Source organism: Herpailurus yagouaroundi, unplaced genomic scaffold, assembly GCF_014898765.1.
Source record: "Herpailurus yagouaroundi ecotype Mexico unplaced genomic scaffold, PumYag 210, whole genome shotgun sequence".
Classification (NCBI taxonomy): domain Eukaryota; kingdom Metazoa; phylum Chordata; class Mammalia; order Carnivora; family Felidae; genus Herpailurus; species Herpailurus yagouaroundi.
The window spans coordinates 26,148,896-26,174,222 of record NW_024412441.1 but is presented as its reverse complement, the minus strand read 5'-3'; the positions used below and the strand labels follow the sequence as shown (position 1 = coordinate 26,174,222).

The window sequence follows — 25,327 nt, the reverse complement described above, 5'->3', positions numbered from 1 at the left end:
GGATGCTTACATGGCTTGCACCACTGCCCATATGAGGAGTAGCTTCACCAAGGCAGAAACAGATGTTCCTTCTCTTCTTTGGACTACTGCTCAGTTTAACACCAATACCAACCAAGAGTAGCCTGACCATGGGAGGAATAAGTGTCTCAAGATCTTCAGAGAACTATGTAGATCAGGGAAGAGTAGCCTTGTCCAGACTGAACACTTTAGGGAAGCCCTCACAAATTCCAGGTGTTAATGTCCATTGTGTCCTTCTTGGCTCTTCCATATGTGCATATCGATAAGCATTTGATAGTACAGCTCTGCCGATATCACTCTGACACAGCCTCCCAAATTCACCTTTGATCAAAATAACTTCATGTAGATCAAAACAACTTCACTTAAGTCATAAATAAGTAGTTTTGAAATCATAACAAGCCAATACATAACCAGTACAAACCCACCGAATTCTCCAAACACAAAACATACAACCAAACAAAAAAGGTTGCATGCTTTCTCTGAATGTCTCAAAAGTGTATGTAAAAGTTCAAAAATTTTGGATGATACTATCATCACCCTGCAAAACAAGGGCATAATCCAAATTCAAGTGGAAAATAGATACCAGAAGTCAAAAGTCTTTATCTCCCTAACCAGTAAATCAGAAATCTACCACTTTAGTATACTTCAACTGAAGATAAACTACCCCTGAAATTTCCCTGCTCTTGATTATTCTAAAGATAGTTTAGATCTCAGAGGTTAACATGACAAAACATAGAGGAAAATAGAAATTAGAAGTGGAAGAAGGGTTCAAAACAGACATGGAAAGAGCAAGGCTTTGAGCTTATAGTTCAATCACCTTCTTAACTCAACAATCTGCTCTGAATTAATATGTTGTTTAGTGGAAGACAAAGTAGAAGCACTCCCTTATGCAGAACTGTCTCAGCCAGATTCCTGCAGTAAAAACGGGAGTGGAGGAAAAATACTTGAATGATGGGAGAACAAGACAAAAGCGTAAGACTGTTTTTGCAGTCCTTTAGAAATGCAGGTAGAAATTTCCTTTTTAATCAGCATACACCACAGAGTCTCAGAAAGGAGAATGCCCAAGCCTTCCTCTCTCTAGTACTTCTGAAAATGCATGGAATGTCATTGACAATAACACTACCAACTGAATCCTTTTAGATAGAACTTCTTGCTCCCAATGTTGTGAGATGGTGTAAACAAAAGATTTCTAGATCAATTTACTTCCTTTCCTGGTCTGTTCTAGTGGGAATAAATGCTTACCTTTAATTTTGCCTGTTCTTGAAGGAATATTTAAAGTCAAGAGGATGGATGTTAACTGGTCTTACTATGGTGACCATTTTGCAATAAGTACATATACCGAATGGTTATGTTGTATACCTGAAACTAATATAATGTTATATGGCAATTATATCTCAATAAAAATTAAATAAAAAAGCAAAGTGAAGAGAGGTTCCCATCTCTGCTCATCAGAGCTCCAAAATGCTTTCATCCTGAACTCTGGAGTCTGTAATGCTCCAGATTATTCCTTCACCTCCCTCTTCCCCTAGCTCATTATGTATGTGATTACTCTTCCCAATTGGACACAGTTATGAAAAAGGTTTCTTTGCTGGAGGCTCAATATTCTCTGTAAAGAAATGTCCATAATTTATCATTCCACAGCAGAGACTTTTCAGAAGAGCCATCCCCTGTGTCTTTATAAGATGTCCCAAATAGCCTGGCAGGTGTCTCCCAACACTAGGCTGAGAGGCACTAGCCGGTGGCTTGTGACTTAGTACCTGAAGCTCTATCCATTCCCATCTTATATCATAAGGTTTTAAAATTTTGTCACATATTAATAGCATTAGTTGTCGTTTGTTGTGTCTTATCTTGTGTTACATCTCATACTGGGGATTCTTTATTCATCATTTCATTTAATTTTCACACAGCTGTCCCCTCCCCTCTCACAAAAAAAAACTGTTGTTATTCTCATTTTTACAAAAGACAGAGATCATGGCTGAGATGTCAGAACTAATATTGAAATTCAGTGTGTCATCCATTGCTCTCCCTGCCACACCCCACGGTGCCCTCCACACATTCTCATAGAAGGAAAGTAACACAAGGGAAAACCTTTGTTTTCCCACTTGCTCCAGTTATGTAACCAAGGTAGGTCACAGCCTCCTTGAATTATTCCATCTGCCAAATGAAGTGGCTGGCTTCACATTGAAAATCTTACCCAGAAAACCAAACCAAACAAAACCAAACAAAACAAAAGATCTCTGATTGGTTTTTATTCTGCCTGGGTCTGAACATCTATGTGAAAGAGAAGAATATTCAAGCCCTCTCTTTATCAATATCTCTCTGAACTTGTGTTTTCTACTGAAATTAGTGTTTGTCACAGTTTTTCCTAACTCTATAATGTTGACTTTACTCCCTGGATTTTATTGCACTGCCCCAGAGCTTGCCAATCTCTTTGAATTCTGCAATAGAATGTGGCTTCCAGCAGGCATTTGAGCCCAATTACAAGCATTGACTATGGTCTCCAAGCTACATGGGTTTATTCTCTTTGCATCTTCAAGGCATGGTCTGTCAACCACCCCCAGGAGCAGCTACCAGGTTCAGACATGAAGGCCAAGATGTTCTTGGGATTCTCATTTCTCAAATTATTGGCCTAATCTGAATTTGAGAAACTTCCAGAGAGTAAAGGACTAATCTGGAGAAATCATATCTAAAATAGCTTGTGTCAAAAATTCTCAAATCCAAACCATTGTCTAATCATGTGCCAGCAGTCAGTAGCATTGCATCCCACTAGGAACTGACACCAACTCAACAACTAAGGTTGTCATGTGTGCCAGAGACACCAGGGAAAAGTATGGAAAGTGATCAAGATTTCACTGGTAAAGAGTATCTACTTCTATAGGAATTAGAAAAAAGAAAAAGAAACTAGGACAATGCCATACACAACACTGTACTGTTTTCACATGTACTTGATTCTTACCTGCCTCAAGATCACTTCCATACACTTAAAGTATGATAATTTGTACATCCCTGCCCTACAAAATATAAAAAAGATGTTATGAATTGTTTGCCATGTTAGTTGAAGCATAGATTTTTTTATAAGCTCCATTGAACCATTTCTCCTCATTTTTATTACTCAATAAAAAAGAAGTTAAACCAACAATGGCATTAAAATAGCATTGAGATTCATAGAATGAAACAAATCCTAAAAAGCTCTCATAGTTTTGCCGTAGGTTGCATATCTATCAAGGATTCATCCTCCATCTGGTTTGCCAGTATCCCCAGATGTTCTATTTGAAGAACACTACCATTACCATAATCTCATGTATAATTTTTAAAAAGGCAATGATAGCATCACTAACTACTTTTTACATAGGAAATGATACCTTAAATCTAAAGGATCTAAGGCTACATAAAACCAACTGGGATTTTGGATGCCAAATAATTGTCTTCTAGAGAGAAAATATTTTTCCAATTGTATATGAGTATAGGTTGAATATTCACTCTTTTCAGTTAAAACAAACAAACAAAAATTCTAAATAAAACCAACATACCAAAACAAAGATTTGCATGAAAGAAGGAAAAGGAAGAAGAAGAAAAGGAGAAGGAAGAGAAAGAAAAGAGTACTTCATTCCCCAAAGAATTTGTCACAGGATTTTTAACATTATTTACCATGAATCAGTGAAATATGATTGCGACCCGTGCTCTTTGTTTACGTAGCCAGGCACAGCATCTTTTTTGAAGAGCAGGATAAACCCTTGAGAAAGTTACATAATTTGTATTTGTTAAGAGATTTAAACCACAACTGAAATCCAAAAATCCAAAATCCTCAACCTGGTCTTCCAAATCCTCCACAGTTGAGTCTCACTTAATATTACCAACCTCCTTTTCCATCTCAGCCCATCTCCCACTCTTCTCCAGCTACATCTCACTGCTTGCCTTTCTCCAAAGAAGACTGTATTTCCATCTCCACACTTTGTTCCTGCATTTCCTTCAGCCTAAAATCCCATTCTCTGCTTTTTCTTGTCAAAAGAACCCACACTCAACAAATTCCAACCCATTCACAAAATATCCCTTTCCATCCTTAGAAAATATATGCTCTATCCTCCAAAGGTTTATTTCACTTTGCTTGCCCCATCACTGATGTCATTTCAGTTGTTTACACCACTGTTTCCTCCCATGAACTGTAAGCTTTCAGAGGCAGGAGGTGTCCAGTAATCATCTTTGTATCCCCAGAGCCTAACACAATGTTGGCCCATTGTCAATGCTCAGCAATTGTTGAAAAATGAATGAAGAGATAGAAGACTGAACAAGTTAGTGAATGAATTTCTATACATGCTGATGCAAAGACTGCATTTTTTAAGGAAGAACAGTCACAAAATTACACTGAAATCACAAATATTTAGATGAATAATAATTAATTATAATAATAATATCAGTAATACACGAGCTCTGAATCTCAAAGGGCATGCTTACATTGAGGCTTAAGTCAACATACACATCAGTAGCAACAGAATGCCTTATATTATTGTTATGTTATGTTATGTTATGTTATGTTATGTTAGGCAGAATGCCTTATATTATTTGGAATAGAAATTGAAAATATGGTATTTAATCATTATTATTTCACATGGCAAAATATCCCAAAGTAGAGCACGTCAAGAACTGGCTCACTGAAGTCATAAAAAACCCAGTTCTTTCCCTTTTTGATCTGCTATATGTACCATGTCATCTTTTTCTGTAGATTGGCATCCTTCATGGTCTCAAGATAGCTACAAGTCACAACCATCACAGTCATATGTGACCATCACAGTCTGATGTGACATCACTCTCGGTTTTCACCTAAAAGTTCTTAATAGTGGGAACACTGAGTCCCATTAAAGAGGGCAGTTGGTCATAGTACAGCAAACTCAAGACAAATCATAAGTTCTCATGCATAATCTCACGAATAACGTTACTGTTTACGGGGAAGGAATCCATCTAATTTTGTTTTCATTTCACAGAATATGTTATCTATGAGGTCACAGGTCACACTTACTCAAAAAGTGAACCACACTCAACACCCAGATTGAGTTCTACTCCTATTGTCTGATTAAAGGAACCCAGTCTTGGCTGATTCTATTGTGGCTTGGAATATGCAAAATAAGCCTGGAACAGCTAGAAATGTCACAAAGTAAAGAAGTGCTCAAAAGATAAGGATGAGGCATATCAAAGGGACACAGGAGCCCATCTGAAAGACCTCTTAATGTCAGGAGCTGATATGAAACAAATAAGATAGTATTAGATTATAATGTAATGATTGAAATTAACCATGAATACATAGAAATATGAAGAAATGATTGAATAAATAAATAACTGGGGAGAAAGAGGCAAACCTCCTGTACAAAAGAATTCCAGGTCATTAATCTAGATACTCCCAACCCCAGCCACCACGCCAAGAAGGTGTGCTTAGTGACTTGCCTTCAGAGAGCACAGAAGGGGATGGAGGCTTTGCAGTGAAGAAAACTGGCAAACACTACCTTGGCCAGCTGAGTAGGGTCAACATGGTCAGTGATAAGTGGTGTTGAGAGCACGTACCTTTAATATAATTTTCTCCAAAACCCACAACCCCAGTCTAACCATGAGAAAAAAAAAACATGAAACAAACATGAATGGAAGGACAGTGTACAAAATACCTAACCAGCTCTCCTCAACACTGCCAAGGTCATGAGAAACAAGGAAAGTCTGAGAAACTATCACATGTCACACAAGACAAAGAAGACATGATGACTAAATCTAGGGTGATGTCCTGATTTACATTCTAGACAAAAAAAAAAAAAATTAAGAAAAACTAGTGAAATCAAATAAAGTGTGGCATTTAGTTCATAGTAATACTGTCATGTTGGTTTTCTAGTTGTGACTAGTCTACCACAGTGACAATAATATATTAATAACAGCAGAAACCAGATGAAGGATATGTGGAAACTCTGTGAAATTTTCTCTATGAAATTTCTCTGTAAACCTGAAACTATTTTAAAATTAAAGTGTTTTTTTAAGTAAGTCATCTATATTAGTGTAATGCATAACAGAGAAAATTGATAAACTAAATTTTATCAAAATCAAAAAAAAATTTTGCTCTGTGAAAGACCCTGTTAAAAAGATGAAAAGACAAGCCCCAGACTGGGAGAAAAATTTACAAACCAAATATGTGGCAAAGGACTCATATCTATAATATATAAAGAGCTCTCAAAACTCAACAACAAAAACAGTCAAACAGTCCAATTAGAAAATGGGCAAAAGACTTCTCACCAAAGGGGATATATGTCAAGTGAAAAAATGTTCACATCAATAGCCATTAGAGAAATGTAAATTAAAACCACAATGAGCTATTACTGTACAACTGTTAGAACAACTAAAAGTAACTCCACCAAATATTAGTGAGAATACAGAGAAATCAGTTCTTTCATACATTGCCAGCAGACATGTAAAGCCACTTTAGAAAAGAGAAGAATACTTTATAAAGTATATACATGCACTTACCACCTGACCCAGTGATTGCTCTCTTTGGCATTTAACCCAAAGAAATGAAAATTTAAATTCACCCAAAACTCCATACATGATTGTTCATGCCCACTTTACTAGTAATTGCTAAAAATTGGAAAGAACCCAAATAGCTTTCATTGTGTGAATGGTTGAACGAATTGTGTATATCCACACCTTTGGCAATAAAAAGAGGGAACTATTTATTGATAACAAGCAATCACATGGTTGTATGTGAAGGAAATTAGGCTGAGTGAAGAAAGTATTTTATGTAGTACTCCTGAAATGACAAGGTTACAGAGATGGAAAACAAATTAGTAACTGCCAGAGGCTAAGGAGTGGGAACAGAGAGGGGCTATGGCCATAAAAGCTGGCACAAGGGATCCTTGTGATGGAGCAGTTTTGTATATTGTCTGTAGTGGAAGCCACACGAACCTACAGATGTGATAAAATTGTATAGAACTAAACACATACACACACATGCAAATGAATATACGTGAATGGTGAAATCTGAATAAGGTTGATTGCTACTATCAATGTCAATTTCCTGACAATAATGTTATACTATAGTTATGCAAGATGTCACCATGGGGGACACTGTGCAAACAGGTTCTTCTCTCTGTATTATTTCTTAAAACTCCATGTGAATTTAAATCTCAATATACTTTATTTTTAATGGTTAAAGCAATACAGGAGAAAACACTGGGCTATGATAGATGTTTTTTTCAATATTGAAATATCTGAATCATCACAATCTAGTTTTGTCTAATCAATTCAGGCAAAAAAATAGAAATAAAAAATATGGAAGTTAAAATGGAGCAGATACATAATCTAACCAGTTCATTCGTGTTGTATCAGTATATCCCAGAAACCACAGGCTAAACAAATGGAAGCTCTCCTATAAAAAGAGTTAAATACTCAGCATTTGCATAATTCTGTTGCAGGAGGCTTAGGGAAGACATTTGCTACTTCACTCTGTGCAGGATGGAGCCAGACCCTTATAGTGTATCTCTCTGAGGTTGATGTTGATTTATTAATCTCTACTCTTTAGACCCAGTTGTTCAATCAGTTATAAATTTACCTATTGATACAATTATTGAATACATTTTTTCCTTTATAAGCATGTTAGTTTTGTTTCTTGCTTTTTCTTTTAATCTCAAGTGTTTTGTTGAAATCAAGATAGTCTCTATCTACAACATTCCCTAATCTGTATTTGTCATGTAGGAAAGCTTCCAAGAAAGGTGGTTAATGAGGCATGGTTTTACATAATCCATTCTAAGTCATAAAGATCCCTCTCTTTGAAAAGCTTGAAATAACAGGATAGAGTTTGTTGGGGAAGTACTCAGTTTCTTAATCTATAATCTCAAGATTTACCTTGATTGTATTTTTGGGAAACCAGAACAATGGTAACATTGTTACCATGAAAACATTCACAGTCCCAAAGGATGGAAAGACACAAAAATGTATCAACAGGGAGATGGGAGACTGGATTCTGCCTTAGTTTAGGGAGTGGGAGTTTTAGGCTTCATAACACAGGCAAGCTTTAAGCAGATTCTATGAATAAATGCTTCATAAATAGATGTTGGATAAATAAATGAAAAAATAAATAATAAAAATAAACTTACATTTACACAAAATATACATGCAAATATGTTTTTGTTTATTGTATGGATAAATTCAAAGCCCCTAAATGAGATTTAAGAGGGGTTGGTTAAACAAGGCATGCAGCTATAATATAGCTGTTAGAACAGGGGCACCTGGGTGGCTCAGTTGGTTAAATGTCTCCCTCTTGATTTCTGCTCAGGTCACGATCCCAGGATCATGGTATCAAGCCCTGTGTGAAGCTCCATGCTGAGTGCGATACCTGCTTGAGATTCTCCTTCTTTCTCCTCTGCTCCTTCCTCTGTTCACACTCTCTCTCTAAAATGAAAAACAATAGTAATCAAAGATAAATTAAATAAAAGAAAAAAAAGCTTTGTGTATGAATATGGGAAGATGCTCAAAATGTCATATTAGGTGGGATAAGCAGAAAATTGTAAGAAGATATTCCTATAATTTCATATATACATATAATACATATAATTACACATATATATGTGCATAAATATGCATAAATGTGCATAAATATAATATATATAATATAATATATAATATAATTATATAAATGTGCATAAATATATATATATAGAAATTACATGCATTATGTGCAGACATACACACAATTTTTATTTAATACAATGACAGCAGCATATACATAGAAATCTAGCACAATATAAATTAAATTATTTATAAATTATTAGCAATTGTCTACATGAAGAAACCTAATGGGCACTTTTATATTCTATTTATTCCTTTAACATTTGATTTCTTAATATAAGCATGGTACAGACTAAAGAAAGAATCTAATAAGAAGAGCAGACATACCACCCAAAGTGCAAAGGATGCTATAGATTAGGAACAGGTTTTGTAAATGTCACTTTTAGTGACTCCCCTAACACATCAAACACATAGGCTGGGGGAAGGAGACAGGGGAATGGACATGGTGTTCAACAGCATCTTACATACCAAGTGAACTAGTTTGAGATTGTTTTCCACAGAGAATGGGACTTTAAGAAGGAGTGACATCATCAAGCCTGAATTTTAAAAAATCACACGTTTATGATCTTTATCCTTGATGAAGACACCTCTGTCCATTTTGGAGCTATACTTTGGGATCATGCATGCCACGCTTTTTTTTTTTTTTTTTTTTTTTAATGTCACTTCTCTGCCAATTCCTTCTCTATTTCTCACTGGGATGCTTTATAATTGTGCAGTAAGAACCTGCCTTCCAGAGCCACCAGCTCCTCCTGAGCCCTGTTTCCTTCAGAGCATAACTTTGTGCCCTTTAACTCTTCTCTGAACGTTCAGGAAACTAATCCCTACTATTCCGGTCTCTTCAGCTCTTTCTGAGTCTACAAAACACAAGCTGGGGAAGATTTGCAGAGAGATAATTCTTCTTATTCTTATCTACCTATTTCCCTACAACAATTAACCTACCCATAGTTCACCACCACCGCCACAGCAAAACATTAATATTTTGGCAGAGAAACAGCAGGGAAAACCGACTTGCCCACAGGACCTTGGATTATGTTAAAGTCATCAGGAGCCCCAGCCCTGCCCCATGAGGACTTGAGGGAACGAGTGGAACTCTCTGAAGCCTCACTGAACCTCGGAGCCAGAATTCTTACACACATGAGGGCTGTATCCTCTCATGATCTCAGGCCTTGCCAGGTCGTAAAAAGAAGCCACAAAGAGAAGCTATCAGCTGAGCAAGCAAGGAGGCCGGACATCTGCTGCATGGCTGTTTGTGACCCTCAGGAGCTGGGAAAGTCACAGGCAGCGTGGATAGTCTTGGCACATGCTGGCACTGTTTATGTCACAGGGAGAGGTCAGGGAATCTGCCGCTGTCTGGAGGATTATGATGTTGAGTCACAAATGGAGGTGCAGTAGAGCACGTCAGAGAATACAGTGTCCCTCAAACTACCTGGCCGTCCTCTAGTTAGGAAAACCTTGCAGACAAAAATATTTCACTAGCCCACAGATTTGTGCTGTCAGCCTTTCCGAGCCATGGGTCACAGATAATGAAAGGTTATTTGCCCTATTTACGTAGAACATAATTGCTTTCCCTTAACCAACGGCAACACCATTATTTAAAACCTAATGACAGCCGATTCTCATGGTTCCATCAGCATAGTTTGGAGCATGGGACCACAAGATTTTAGATATGGAAGGAACCTTCAAATCCATCCCTGCCCTTCCATGCACATCTGCTGTCCTCAAGTCTCCTGGTCAGTCTCTGTGACCTTGCCATTCAGGCTCATCATTTGAAACAATTGACAATGTTCTCCTTCTTCAAGGCACAGTTGAAGGGTTACTTTCCTGGAAAGGCCTCCTGAGCAACTTCAAGGCTCTAAGTGTCCATATATATATATATATATATATATATATGTCATAACACATGAAACACCATTCTAATTATTTGTTTGACTTTCTCCTCAACCCACTGCCCTAAAAAAATTCCAACAAAGGTATGACTCATTTGAGGACAAAGACTTTATCTTATATTTTAATCATGTTTGGAAGTAGATAGATAAAGGGATAAAGGAAAGAGAATAATTTGTTATAATGAAACCAGAGTGGATATCCGTAACGCTATCTGTATATGCACACATGAACAGGTTCTTTATATACTAATCTTCACCATGCTTTTCTATGGTTAAGATGCTATTACCTGATTACGGTTATTATTTTAGCCATTCACGATACATTTTAAATAGAAGCCTATGAGAGAACAGGAAGGTTTTTCAAATCTTCACGAATCATTGCAAAATAAAAGAGGAAAGGTAATTGTGTAGTGTTTAGTTAAAAGGCGTTGCTGTTTCAAGACTGAACCTGTGGTACCTGGTTTAATATGACTCCTGAGAGGCACCTGGGTAGATCAGTCAGTTAAGCATCTGACTCCTGGTTTTGGCTCAGGTCATGATCTCACAGTTCATGAGTTCAAGCCCCATGTTGGGCTCTGTGTTGACAGCGCGAAGCCTGCTTGGGATTTCTTTCTCCCTCTCTCTCTCTGCTCTTTCCCAGCTTGCTTTCTCTCTCTCTCCTTCTCTCCCTCTCTTTCTCTCTCTCTCTCTCTCTCTCTCAAATAATAAATAAACATAAAAAAAATTTTAATGACTCCTGAGAAGGAGTCCCTGGTGCGGCCTCTCCCTTCTCTCCACTAAAATGCTGAGGAATACACAGAAAAGGCAGAAAACTTGTACTTCTCTCCAAGATCTAGGACTGATGGTTCTTGTGGAAACACCAGAAGTAAAGGAGTAATAGAGCCCATAGAACCAGGGAAGGAAGAACAGCCTCTCAAGCGTTACAACTGAACAGAAAATCTCTAAAACACCATTTCATGTTTCACAAACCACACTCTCCTGGTTCTGCTTTTCTCTCCCTTCCCCTCTCTTCCAAAAGACTACCTCTGCAAGGGCTGTGATGACCCCTGAGACCTCCATGACTCATGATCTCCCAGACCCAGAACTTTGCAATCTGGGTCTAGGTGCTGCCTCTGCACGTCCAACAGGCAGGCTCTGAGCAGCCAGGTGTAGATCAGGACCACAGTAGGATAGAGAGGACAAGCTTGCACAGCTCACCACAGGCACATGGGCCATTCTCCACAGGGCAGGGAACAGGTGTGGACAGGCTCCCTGAAGGTGCTCTACTTCAACCGTCCAGAAAAGAACTGTGCAGGAGAAAAAGATGGATGGGACATTCAGATTCTGAGATGTATACGTATTAGTTTGCTACTGCTGCCATAACAAAGGACCGAGGACTGATGGCTTCCACAGCAGAGGTTTACTGCCTCAGTGTCCTGGAGCTGGAAGCCCAAGATCAAGTGATTAGCAAGGGTGGTTCCTCCCAAGGGCCAGGAGGCAAGGATCTCCTTGGCTTGTGAATGGTCATCTTCTCCTTAAGTCTTTCCATATTGTCTTCCCTCTGTGCATGTCTCTGTGGCCAAATTTCTTCTTTTTATAAGGACCGCTGTCTTATTAGATTAGGGCCCACCCTGATGGACTTTTTTTTAAAATTGACATCTAGTTGACATTGTATTTGTTTCAGGTGTACAACATAATGATTTGATATCCATGCACATTGCAAAATGATCACTTAGTCTAGTTAACAGCCATCACCATACTTGCAACATTTGTTTAAGTGTGATAAGAATTTTAAGATCTATTATTTTAGAAACTTTCACTTATACAATACAGGAGTATTAACTATAGTTACCATGCTGTACATTACATCCCTGTGACTCATTTATTTTATAAGTGAAATCATATGGCATTTGTCTTTCTCTGTCTGACTTATTTCACTTAGCTTAATGCCCTTGAGATCCATCCATGTTGTCACACATGGCAAGATTTCCTATTGTTTGTTTGTTTGTTTGCTTGCTTGTTTTTTGAGTAAGCTTCAAGCCCAGTGTGGAAGCCAATGTGGGGCTTGAACTCATGACCCTGAGATCAAGACCTGAGCTGAGATTGCCCCAAGATTTCCTTTAAAATGGCTGAATAATATTCCATTTTAGATAGATAGATAGATAGATAGATATCACATTATTTATGTATAGACATATAGATGTCACATTTTATTTTTCTATTTATCCCTCAATGAACACATAGGTTGCTTCCATGTCTTGGCTATTGTAAATAATGCTGCAATGACCATGGGGTACAGATATTTTTTTGAGTTTTAATGTTTTCAGTTTTTTTCTTTTAGATAAATACCCAGAAATGCAAGTGCTGGATCATATTATAGTTGTATTTTTAATTTTTTGAAAAACCTTCATTCTGTTTTTTTACAGTGTCTGCACCAATTTACATTCCCACCCCACAGAGCACAAGGGTTTGCTTTTCTCCACATCCTCACCAGCACTTGTTATCTATCTTTTGGATAGCATTTTTACAAGTGCATAGTATCTTGCTGTGGTTTTGATTTACATTGCCCTAATGATTAGTGTTGTTTAACACCTTTTCAGGTACCTGTTGGCCATCTGAATGTCTTCTTTGGAAAAATGTTTATTTGGAGCTTGTATTTATTTTTTTAATTTGGACTGTTTATTTGCTATTGAGTTGCATGAATTCTTTATATATTTTGGATATTAACTCTTTATCAGATATATGATTTGCAAATATTTTCTCCTATTCAGTGGGTTGCTTTTTCATTTTGTTGATGAGTTAATGGATTCACTGTAATTTGGTTACCCCAGTAAAGACCCTATCTCCACATAAAGTCTTATTTGGAGGTATGGGGGATTAAGACTTCAATACATGAAAATGGGGGAAGGAAGGGGGACACGATTCACTCCAAAACAGTACAGTTCCAAACACATAGACACTTCACACCCTGGGAAATGTAGTATTTGATGTCCTATCAGATCAGCAAACTCTCTAGGAACATCTAGAGCTGCTCAGTGTGAATGTGCATCAGAAACTCAGAAGTAGCTGAGGGGTTACATGAGCACCAATCTGCCCTACAGGTGTGGCTCTGGGAAGACCATTTATAAGAAGACTCAAACAGCTAAGCTAGCACAGTTACTAAAAGAATATGAAACAAGACGACAACAAGAAAATCACATTTATTTCTATCACATTGGCAGAAAGTTAAAACCATAATCCATTCTGAAAAGAATGTGTAGTTAGATGAAAGTACACATGCATTGCTGAGGGGAATAGAAACTGGAACACATTTCTAGATAATTTGGTGATTTAATTAAGGGCCTTTAAAAAAAGTTACGTGATTTGACCCATTATCCCTGATTTTATAAGTGTTTCTTCAGAAATTAACAAGACCTATATTGAAATTTTTCTACAAAACACTATTCTTCCCAACATTGATTATAATAACAAAAAAAAAAAAAACACAAAAAAACAAAAACATGGAACAGCCCCAATGTCCAATAAAAAGGATATATTCATATGATGGGTGGAATGCTACACCAGAACTAAAAGTAAGAGTCTTCAAATAATTTGTTTTGATAAAAAAAAAAAAAGTATGACATGATATTAAGGAAATACATATATTACACATATAATACATAATATAATGAATTTTTTAAAAATATTCTCATAAAAGAAGTCATGGAGATCTTAACAATTATTATCTTCTGGTGATAGGATTATGGAATGTTTTTATTTTTTACTTTTTAATTTTAATTTCCATATTTCATATTTCATATTCCTTACAAGGTGTATATTTATAGGTTACTCCCATAAAGCAAAAAGATAGAATTTTTTTTAACCTCGTACATCTATTGCATCTTTCTATTTCATGTCTCCTCTTCCTTTATGTTCCACCAGGGCTATAGATTGAACAGTGACTAAGTGCTCACAAAGTCCATTACCCTCTTTTATTCATTAGCTTTAGATCTACTTCTCATTATTATTACATTCATTATAACTCTCTCCATATCCCGATGCTCATGAAACTTACATAAGAATCTCAATTTGTTTAACCTGCTATCACTAAGTAAGAATGCACTTACCTCTTTACTTCAGCTGCATCATGGCACTGGAATGAAAACACTTCAGTGAATTGACTAACAATGGAATTATATTAAGATTTATGAGGGCTAGAAATGGAAATAACCTGACTGAATTACTGTCATTTATAGACTATATTTTTCTATATATGTACTGCCATTCCTACCTTGGAGTTTTTCCACGGTAGAAATGTGTTGTCTTTCAAATATAAATATGAATAAATATGGATATAAATAATACAGATAAAAGTTTAAATATAAATAAAAATGTATTTATCAGTATGGCATGATCAATTAGCCATGAACTCTTTTTTTAAAATTTTTTTTTTCAACGTTTATTTATTTTTGGGACAGAGAGAGACAGAGCATGAACGGGGGAGGGGCAGAGAGAGAGGGAGACACAGAATGCGAAACAGGCTCCAGGCTCTGAGCCATCAGCCCAGAGCCCGACGCGGGGCTCGAACTCACGGACCGCGAGATCGTGACCTGGCTGAAGTCGGACGCTTAACCGACTGCGCCACCCAGGCGCCCCAGCCATGAACTCTTTTAATTCTTTCTTCTTACTTGTGACAGGATGATTACTGTAAAGACAGAATTTGATTATGTTAATTTCCCAATTTGAAATTCTTGAAGTGGATCTGCTGTGTATAACCTTGATCCTTCCTTCAGAACTGAGTACTCCCCAGTTGCCGGTGGTGTTGGGAGGTTAATGGCCCCCAACCGAGTGACCCTCTAGGAGCTGACCTCCACCAAAGACAGCAGCTCTAGCCAAGGTCACCCCAACCCTGGGAACAGCCCACATCTAATGACTAGTCAATGCAGGAATATAAAGGCCTGACTACCTTACCTCTACTCAGGACAAATCTGAAGGGCCATCTCAGCTCTAGAGTTTACTATGGGTTGTGCCCCGCAGTTCACTTCTTCCCTCTGCCTATTCCTACTTCTTTCATTTCCCTATAGATGTTGATCTTGGAACACTTTCTAATAAATACCTCCATGCAAAAGAATCTCTGTCTCAAGGTCTGCTTCCTGAAGACTTAATCTAAGATTTGGTGCCAGGAGTGGTCAGAGGAAGCTAATTCTAACATGGGGTTTGGGAAGTAGATTACCCCCAGTCAGCTGCCAATGAGAAACCTACCACTGGTGGGTAGGTGGAGCATAAATAGCCCCAGGCATCCAGTAGCTGTGGCATTAACTTTCACCAACAGTGAATTAGGATGGGATAACACAGAAAGGATTGCACTGGAGTGGGAAATACCTCAGTGCTTGAGAATTTCAGGGAAGTGGAAATGAAGGACTATGGAATCAGGTAACCATGTTTCAGTGCAGTTAACACATTAAAAATAAATAAATAAAAGGCTGACAGTGACTAATCTGGATAAGTCTAAGAGTCCGAGAGCTGCTTTGGCATCATATAGAGTGACTTTCATCTTCTGTAGCTGAAGGGCAGGAAAAGCTTAGGATCAAATCCAGGACATACTTAAAAGAGTAGCAGAGCTTCAGAGGAAGTTACATCTTTAACCCCCAAAATTTTTCTGTGCCAAGGTCAGTGCTCTTGGAAAGGAGTGGGGCCCCGGGTTACAGAATCAGAATATCTGGGCTCATGGACTTGAAAATTTTAGATGTAGATCCCTTTGAAATCTCTGGGCCTGCTAGCATATAACTCTTTCTTGTTATATGCTAAGGTTCTCTTCTCTTGCTTGAAGATGATGAGTAGATCTGTGGCTTACAAGACAATATACACCTCCTTTAGGACCTACTCATAATTCCTCTCCTAGACACAAATGAGTAACTCAGGTTAAGTCATTTCATAAGCTTGCAAGGAAGGGGCTAGGCCTACTAGAGACGAAATTACTATGTTCCAAAGAAGACACAGGACCCACCAAACATGAGCTAGCAAGAGTTGATGTATAGAACTGTATTCTGAAGGTCTGAATCAAGGGAGGCAGAGAAGTTTGTACAAAAGTTTATGCATATGGAATACTGTCCCACAATATAGGATTTAATATCCTGGCAAAGACCCCAGAAGACAGTGCTAATGCCATGCTTTTATGTTTCTTAGAACGTTGGAGAAAGCGTTGGTTCATATATGTGAAGTCAGTATACCAGAAGGACCATGACAGAAAATGGAACAAAGGATCCAAGGCTCAGAGAAATAGACCTATTAGAGGGAATGTACTATGCACACCCAGAAGACCAGCTAGCAGGCAATGTTCTGTCAGAAGCATGAGAAATACCACTAACGCAATAAAAACTACACTAGTTCGAGGGACAGTTGCATCACTGAGAATCTCAGAGATGACTGTACTTTATAGACCAGGGCTGATAGTAGGAGGTGATGTTACAGCCCTCGGTTCTATGGTAATGGTAATGGTGACAAAATCCCAAAATAATAGAGCCTGAGTGCTGTACTTAAACAACAGAAGCAAGACAGTGCAATTTTCATAATAAATGCAAGCTCACTGTAACAGTCAAAAAACAACAGAGATAACATATCATGTCATGCTTTCAAACAAGATAGACAGATAGACAACAAGGGTAATATTCAGTCTAAAATGAAGATAAAACAAGGATAGATGGTGAGAAGAAAGAATAGCTGCCCCAATAAAATGTCCCAATCACATTCCCAGTTTCTGAACTTAAATGTTCAGACCCAGATCCTACAGGCTGAAGAAGAGGCCAGGTCTCTAGGGGAAAGAACCATGAAATACTATGCAAGCATGTCCACTAATATCGCCAGTCCTTTTCTTTTATTATTTTTTTTTTAAGTTTATTAATTTTTGAGAGAGAGAGTGAGTGCATGCAACAGCAGGAGGGGCAGAGAGGGGGTGGAACAGAGGATCCGACAGTCCTTTTCTAAAAGAACATATAATCCCTCACTTGAGTAATCATACACCAGGGAAAGGAAAGCACCCAAATACTTCAGTGACTGTGATACACAGTGTCTGAGTTGATAAGACCCTGAGAGACCCAAGGTGTCATGGCATCCCTGTTGGCATAGGAGTGTACAAAACCTAAGAAATGGAGTCTTGGCTCAGATCTAGCTTATGATAGATCCAATGAGTCCTTGACACACCTCATGGTCATTTCCCCTGCCACCCAAATCATAATTGGAAAGGACATATGTGATATTTGGCTGGATCCACACATTGACTCCTTGACATGTGATGTAAGAGCTATCATTTTGGAGAAAGACAAATATAAGTCTTTGAATCACCCTCTCCCGCCCCCCGCCAGCCCTGCCAATATAGTAAATCAAAAACAGCTTTGCATCCTGGGCAGTATCAGAGGTTGGTATTACCCCAAAACCCATATAGGATATAGTGGTGCTGGTCCCTGACATAACCACATTAAATCACCAGTTTAGCCTCTAAAAATCCAGACAGACACTGGAGGATGACAGATGTCTACCACAGTCTCAGTGGAGGAGCAATCCCAATTGCAGTGTGTGCCTCATATGGCATCTTTGCTAGTGCAGATTAATACTGTCCTCCACTTCAAAGTACTGGGGACCCGCTGCACTTCTGACCAGCTGTATGTAAATTCAGGAGCTCCTACAACCCCCTCAACTTCAATAATTCACTAGAGCAACTCACAAACTCACCTTAATTACTATACTGACTTTTAAAACTGTATTGTAAAGGATATAGACCAGGAACAGCCAAATGAAGAGATATGTAGGGGAAGGTCAAGTGCAGGTAGGGTACCCAGATCTCCCCTGTACTCTTCACAGGTGCATCATGCTCCCAGAAAATTAATGTGTTCATCATCTAGGAAGCTCCATTGAGATTCAGTGTCCAGAGATTTTTATAGGGCATATTTGATTAAATGATTGTTCACATGATTGAACTCAATTTCCAATCCCTCCACCCTCCCCCAATTACTGTGGTTGCTATTCCAGTGATAACTGCATCCTGAAGCTATCTAGGGGACCACTTTGAATTAATTCACTAGCAGAACAAAGACAGTCCTATCACTGAGGAAATCCCAAGGGTTTGAAGTTCTGTGGCAGGACCTGGGAACAAAGACCAGATATGTGACTCTCTCTACCTGAGGGCAGCCTACATCCAGTAATCGGTAAGTATAGGAGATGGGAGTTTGGTATAAAGGAAGGACTTTTTTTCTTTGAGAAAGGACAACTCTGAAAGGCCATCCTAGCTCCAGAGCTCCCCTGGATCAGCTGTAACTTTTGTTACAGTTCATGCTCTGCCTTCAATTCCCTATAAGTGTTGATCCACAGAAGTCATCTCCTAGCATGTACCCTTTCTACTCTACCTGATGGACAATCTAAAACATTTTTCTATATCTGGCAAGATAAAATTTGAACATTTTATGCAGATAAGGTCATTAATATGCTTGCTACTATGTTCTTTAATATCAATTTGTATAATTGTTGAACCTTATACTTCTGCCATTTTGAATTCCATTCTAAATTCCCTAAATTCCTTCATTTTGCTGAATGAGCAGGATTAGCTGGTGATACTTTTATCCTTCTGTAAAACAGGCTGCCTTGCAATAGACAGGCTACTTTCTTTCAAGCAGGCCCACAAAACCATGCTTCACCAACTGTGTTAGTGATCATCTGGAGACAGCTCTTCCCAGAATTGTTTATGCTAGCACTTACTGTCATAATATAATTTAATTAAAAAGATAGCAATCAGTATAGCATAAAGATGAAAACAAGTTATTTCTATGAACACTAAAGTGAATGTTTTGGAAAGACTTGATAAAAGAAGAGTTCATAAAAATAATTGCTCTTTAATTTGGATAAAACCACAGTAAAAGATTGAGAGAGGATGTAAATCTCTGGAAATTTTCTCAAGAAAGTTGTTTCCAAGTGACTTCAATTTTTCATTTCACTTGAAAGAAAGAGAAATGGGAATCCAGGGGATGCATTGCCCATGCAAAGAAGAAAATGTGTAATTATATAATCAAGAAAAGGCATTGGCCCTTTATTTAAAAATTGGACAAACATGCATACACTAAAATGTAACCTAAAATATTTAAAGCACATGTACTTTTTAATAATAACTTGCATTAACCAGTAGCCTGAGCCTGACAACCACCAACCCTAATCACATCACAGGAGAATCTCTTCACTGGACTAGCACTCTGAGTCTATCGAGGGCCTTGCTTTCCACATGCTGCCTTTCCACACGCTGCTTCTTTCCCTGACAATCCTGAAAGCCATCTCTCCTTGCCTTTTGAAGATCAGCTCAGGAAGCACTTCCTCCAGGAAACTTTCCCATACTCCTAATATTTCACAGGCTTCTCATTGCCCTCTGGAAAGAGGTAAAACTCCTAAGTACATAGAGTATCATGCTCATCCATTTATTTATCTTCTCCCTAAAACTGTAAGCAGTGCCTGGCTATGTGCTTACCACAGTCTGGCACTTTGGAGGAATTCCATAAATCTTTGTTGAATTAATAAATTTATGAATAATTAGCCAATGTTACATTTTCTTTCCATGACAAATTTGCTTCAGATGCTCTTGTCCTCTTTTTCTGGCTGCCACCCTCCTTGCTCCTTGCATAGGAAATGGGCTTGTCAATGTCAGGGACATGTTCTGATAGCATAATGTAAAATAGAGGCAACCACAAACTTCAGAGACCAAACCAGAAAACTCAAGTTCCTGAACATTTTCCAAACATTAGTCCAAAAACATAGTTAACACAAGGTTTATAATAACATCCTTATAGCATTTTTAATTCAATTAAAAGGAACTGGAACTTACCTTAATGGAATCTGTCTTTAGAGAAAAATACATATATGGGTTCTACTAGCTCAAAGGAAAACTATATAGGCTTATGGTGATTTTTTCCATGGCTCATTTTTTTTTTTAAATAAAGCCCATATTACCTCCCACGTAAATGCACACAACTACTGGAATTTTTTTAAATTTTTTTTCCCTGCAGATATCTTAACTTAAAAAAAGATATACAATAGCTATAATGATCTTCATATTCAATTTCCACATAGTCTAATTAACATAATGGCCTTTTATTAATTAAGAAATAAAATTATACTTCTTCAAAGAGATAGCTTATCATTGCTTTTAGGAAGTTACAATTTATTTGTAAACTACTGTGAAGCAAGTAGCAGATTTCATTAATTAATCTACCTTCCATGAAGCATCAAACAAGTTTTCGCACATTTTGCATGTAACTGGTTACCCAAAGATAAATTACCATAATAACTGAGAATACTGTTTAGTATTCTTGACAATACTGCAAAGAAAGTCATGATGATAACATTGTGCTAACTGTGATCCATCTGGAAGTTAACAAGCAGCTTCTACCATTTGTGACTCAGTGTCTGCAGATGACCGAATCCTGCAGGCTTCCCAACTTCCCCTCCTCCAGCAAAGTCTCCATACAGGAGGGATGGGACCTGTACTTACCTGCTTCTCAGACAGTTTCAGGTTGCAGCTACATCAGACCCTTAAATACAGGGAACAAACCAAGACAAAACAAAGAATTCTTCAGTCTTACAGCATTCAAAGAACTTTCAGAGTTCAAGAGAAATCCTCAGAGGTGATGTGTGTTTTCATCCTCCAGTTACCAAGGTGAAGATTTAGTAAAGAGTTATAGCAGAGGCAGCAGGGCTTTGCCCTATTCCCTCCATCCCAGTAGCAATCATGCCCACAGGCTCTGGCATCTGTCCCTCAAAACTCCCTCCTTCCCCTTGTTGACAGAAGCTGTTCTTAGTCTACTAGAGCCACTTTGCCTGAGTCAGAATCTGGAAGTGCCCGGGTGCCTGGGAATTGGGGTCATAGATAGCTCTTCATCCACAACAGAGTGGTGCAGTGGAATAAGTACCCAGCACTTCATCCCCAGCATTGGAGCCAAAGTTACTTTCTGTGGGATCTTGTTGGCAACACATTTGTACTGGTCTCCTCCCCTTCCCCTTTCAGCTAGGATAACCACCTACCCTGGTTTGCCTAGGACTGTACTGGTCTTAGCACTGAAGTTCCACATTCTGAAAACTTCTTGGTCATGGGCAAACTGAGCCAGCTGGTCACCTTTCACTTCCCCACACCTCTTATGGGAATTTTCCCAAGAACACTTCCAAGTAGGTCACATTCACATGAACCCTTGTCTCATGATCTGCCCATACGACACCCAACCCCTGACAATAGCCAGTTTATAGAAACATTGGCCACCTAACAAGGAAATCTCTTTAAGCTTCAGCTCACCCACAGTGCAACAACAGGGCATTGCAACAACCAGAGTCAGCCCACAACACACTTTCAAGGAGGTGAAGAAGTAAGACTCACTTTCCACCACCCTTACTGCCACCTCCTAGCACCAAACCTCTATCACCATCTCATTGGGATGCTTTAGTGGTCTTTTCACACCCCACATCTCCTTCCTTCTGACCTTGCCCCCTATATTTTACAGTAGAGTAATTTAGTTAAAATATACATAAGACTAGGCACCCTTCCACACAAAACCCCAGTGACTGACTCACTCACTTAGGGCCAAAGCCAAAGTCTTCCCTCTCACCCAAAGTGTCTACAACAGTCTGTCTTGACCTCTTCTCCCCCTTTTGGCCCCACAGTAGCTACCCTGGCCTCCTTGTTTTCAGTTATGCCTGCCCACCCCACCCTAAGGCCTCTGAGCTGGCTCTCACCCCAGTGTAGAAGGTGATTCCCTTCCTTCAAGCAGGTCTTGACTCAAATCAGCCACCTTGGTGAGCCCCTCTGGTGTCCCATCAGAAATGTAAACCCTCACCACAAACATGCCATATCTTTCTCCTGTCTTCATTTTGCTCCTCAGCATGGATTTCTCTGCCCTCTGTCCTTCCTGTCTGCTCCCTCATGTGCAAACCCCATAGACAGGCCTGATCTATGTCTGGCCTGCTACCTACATACCCAGTCCCAGATGGAGCCTGGCTCACGGTTGATGCTCAGTCATTATTTGACAATTGTCTTTGTTGTGTCCCCGGGTCTGGGACAACCTTGGTAGACTAGAACTTGGTGTAGCGGGGCTAAGCTTGAGTTCCATTTTGTGCATGGCCAGTGATCAGTCAATGATCTGCATGGCACCTGAACTCTTAGACCCTTAGCTCTCTGGCCAGAACCCTGGTGGAAAAAGAGCCACCTCACTGGCTCAGCCCCACTGTTTGATGGAATTGTGTAACCTATGAAGCCCTGTCTTATGATTGTGTTATGTTGTTTTCCTTCCAGACACAGATGCTCCCAAGTGCCAGCTTCCTTCTAGACACTTCCCTCTCATCAAAGCTGAACAGTGCTGTGCCTATCCTGCCCATCGCCTCAGGAATTGTAGGTGGACAACAAAATTCAAGTCAAATCAGAGTATCTGAAAGATAAAAATAGAGCTCAATGTGGGATGTGAGCATCTGAGCAAGGCATTGCTCTTGCCATCCCAAAGGCATGTGTCTTTGATGGTACAATTTCAGGTATAGGACAGCTGAGCCTAGCACAATGGTTCTCAGAGTAAGGTCCCCAGATCAACAATGTCAAAATCACTCAGAAACCTCCAGGAAATGCAAATTATCAAGTCCCCCCAAAGCCTTCAGATCTACTGAATCAGAGATTGGTGGTGGGCCCAGCATTGTATGCCTTGACAAGCTCTCCACGGATTCTCATGCACACTTGACATTGAGAACCACTGGCCTAGCAGATAGATTTTACTAGGGACTCTTTGTCTAGAAAATTCCTGCCATGAATTGTTTCATTGTTAGACCAGGGCTTCTCAGCCTTGGCACTGTGGACATTTTGCCACTGGACGATTTGCTGTGCATTCTGTCCTGTGCATTGTGGCATGTTTAGCAGCATACCTGACCTGCACCCACTAGATGCCAGTAGTGTCCCTCCCCTATCACCCCCTCCACCAGGAGTGACCAACAAAATTACCTGCAGACTGCCCAAATCTCCCCTGGTTGAAACACACTCCTTTGGACAACATGGAAGACCAGAACAGCTATATGTGATGAAGCTGAGCCTTCCAACGTCAAAAACTAGATGGCAGTTTCCCATCTTCAGCAGCTTTATGCTACAGTATCTGCTGCATTTGGGCTCCCTGGGAATAGACTTTGAGGTTGGCATACAGGAGGTTTATGGGGGAGTATGCCCAAGAACAACTCCGGGGAGGAGTGAGGGAGAAGCTGAGCTGTGAAGCACTTGAAACAGAGGCCCCACCAGAAACTATGGAGTCCCACGACCTTGTGGCATTGTCCCAATTGGGGTAAAGGAACAGGTCTCTCCCATTGAACAGCCATTGTAGGTTACCCTTTCAAGCATAACTGTAGATGAGGCAGCTTCCTGCAGGGAGGAAACAATCCCCAGAGGACAGAGTCATGAGCTGCCAGCAGCCAGCCCTCCAGGCAGCCGGGAACAAGCACAGGTCCTGGGTGCCCAACCACTGCTTCTGCTACTACATCTGATTGTCACAGGACTGGGACTTCGGTATCAGCAGAAAATCTGTGATTCCGGTACAGGATGCTAAGTGCCATGACAGAGGGTTAATCCCAAAAGATAGTTATCTATACACCTGAATTAGAAACATTGACTGAGTCAAAATACCTGTTATCCTTTCTAAAACCTATTGTGCACAGACCCAGTGCTCCCTGCTGTATGTTCTCTATTCCACCAGAGCGCCCTTTGTTCGCATAAATACGTCATCTGTGTAAGTTGTCCTCCCTGGATCTCCAAACAGGAGCCAGTGTGAATCAGGCGCAACGACTGATTTCCTGGCTCTGTTACGACTCTCCTCATGAGGAGCTAATTACAGATGATGAGAAGTTTCAGGATGTGTGGTCTTGCCTTCTTTGATTTCTGTTACAAATGACAAAACAGCAGTAATTAGTACTTGTCTCTGGCCAGCTCTGCTGTCCCAGCCACGGGGAATGAGGCCTTCAGCCTGCAACCTCAGCACTGCCTGCCTCGGGCCAATCAGAACAGACTCCTCAGTGTTCTAGACATCCCATCCTCTTCTGGAAGAAGCCTCCTCATCAAGTCATCACTTGGCATTTATTGAGCTGCTATGAGGACTCACCTAAAAGTCTGTTCAGCATGTGACCCCCATGCCCTGCCAAGTGATGTGAGCCCAGTCTATCACCAAGCAGACCTGTCTACAACACTAGTGAGCCCAGTGTATGCTGAATGTCCTGTGAAAACTTAGATTCTTTAATACCACTTATTTCCTGGACTTATAATCCTGACAAGGGTGTCATCAGTAGAAATACTAGAAAGAAAATTTTGTATTGCTTTCAAATGTGAAATCTGACTCTCACTAATCACCTAGGTTACAAAATATAAATTAAAGCTGCCATAACGTGCCAAGGAGGAAATGCCCCAGAATGGGTCTTTTTCCCTTCAGGAATTTGCCCCCAACACGAACTTCTTATTGAGATGCTGAGCTCATGTGGCTGTTTCTACCCTAGACTTGTGAGCACCTTGATCCTGTCTCTGTTCTGACGGTGGAAGCTCACAATCTGGGGGCCAGGGCTTTCAGGGGATCCCAGACTGAAATGGAAAAAGAAAAGAAACCTCAGCCCACCGTTTGTCTAAGATTTTGTCAGAGTGCCTCAATTACAACAACAAAAAAGCAAACCACTCTGTACTTTTGTTAGACTATATGTCTGCCAATGCTCCTATTTATGGTCCAGAAAATAGGAAAATATTTCTACTGAAGGCAAAAAAAAAATTGTAGCAGCAACCCTGTACTTAAAATCTTCTCCTTGTGATCGTATTTGTAGAAGCCGTGGTCGTTCACCTATTTGGA

The 25,327-nt window shown here is 39.5% G+C and overlaps 1 long non-coding RNA gene across 2 annotated transcripts in view; it reads left to right on the top strand.

Moving 5' to 3' along the window:
- The window catches only part of LOC121016475 (uncharacterized), a 34,098-nt gene extending 9,231 nt beyond the window's left edge, over window positions 1-24,867 (top strand). For both annotated transcript variants that reach the window (XR_005784305.1, XR_005784306.1), the window contains exons 3-4: window positions 18,480-18,655; window positions 22,768-24,867. This is a non-coding gene — a long non-coding RNA (uncharacterized LOC121016475). The remainder of the gene's footprint in view (window positions 1-18,479; window positions 18,656-22,767) is intronic.
- Window positions 24,868-25,327: the final 460 nt, after the last annotated feature.